The following is a 1,408-nucleotide window of genomic DNA, read 5'->3' on the forward strand; positions in this document are numbered from 1 at the left end:
AGCAGCTATCAATTGGCTGGACAGCAACCACTAGCTGAGGCTGATGAATTTGAGACAAGATGAAGGAGCTGGGGCATCTGCAGCCCCATTATCGCCAATGCGTGCCTGATGAAGCTGTTGCTATGCTTCGTGGCGTGACTGAAGATGGTCCTGCAGCTGGTGGAAGTGGTCCAGGTCCCAAGATTGAAGATTGATTAGGTTTTGGGCAGGGGATTTCAATTCATATTAGCTTTCCTAGGTTCTATAGGATTCCGAATTGTGGACATTTGAGTTTGAATTTCACTTGTTTTTGGTGGCCTTGTTGAGATGGGCCATTGATTTTTGTGACTTTTGTTCAGCAGTTGGTACTCTTAAAGTTGATACCCAATATAATTTTACCCTTTTAAGCACATGCTCTGAGATTGTGCTCTACTTCTGGCTGCTTTTGGAATTGCCTTTTGTTTTGTGTAGTCTTATTAATTATTTAAGAATTAACAAAAAATTAGTTATTCAATTACTTGGTTAAAATCATTTAGATCTGGTTAACAGTGGTGAACAGACGAAGATGTTTAATCGGGTGGTATGATGTTACTGTTCCTCACTGAAACTATTTTATTTGAGCTTTATTGATATGAAAGTTTCTTGAACAAAAAAATAAGTTGGTCCGCGGGGTCAGGCATGTATCCTGATTAAGTGCATACGGGTCTTGATATAGTTATGTTTTATCCGATATCTGGATAAACATTTGCATATTTGGTAAAGATTGGACCGTACCAACTGATTCTTTTGCCAGGGTAGTTGTGGGGATTTGCCATGATTGCAACTGCAGAACTTTCTACTTGGATTTAGTATACAAGTACGTCTTTCAGAGCTTGCATCACGGTTGGAGAGAGTTCCAGCATCTGCTGCTATGCCTTCACTCAGTTCAAATTGTTTGTTTTCTTTCTTGGATCCAGTGTAGCATGAGCAGCATTCCTTCCATTTATACATTGATATACATGGTTTTGTCTGCTAAAATTGTACTAAATATGGATATGTTAGTGTTTTGCATTTTCAAGTAATTGCATTAATTTTTCTTAAGAAAATGTCATATTCTTTTTGTCATGGGGCTGTCGGAGTTTTTTATGTTGTTTATTTTAGTGCAAAAGGTTTTATTTGACATCCTACTAGGGCTAATGATTATCTTTCGACGTATTTATTTATTTTTCAGTGGCTTTTAAGATTTTGGCTGACAATGGTTAAGCTACCTGTTATTTTATAACCGTGCAAGCACATCATGAAGGAATGCTGGTTCGGGAATAGCACGGTTTTTTGATGGCTTGCTGGAAATTTTTTGTTACATTTATGATGAAATGTGGGAATAGAAAGTAAGCCAAATTTCCGCCTGGGACAATTATATGGATTTGGTATAAACAAAACTTCTACGCCA

This window comes from Elaeis guineensis, chromosome 12, assembly GCF_000442705.2.
Source record: "Elaeis guineensis isolate ETL-2024a chromosome 12, EG11, whole genome shotgun sequence".
In the NCBI taxonomy this organism is placed as follows: domain Eukaryota; kingdom Viridiplantae; phylum Streptophyta; class Magnoliopsida; order Arecales; family Arecaceae; genus Elaeis; species Elaeis guineensis.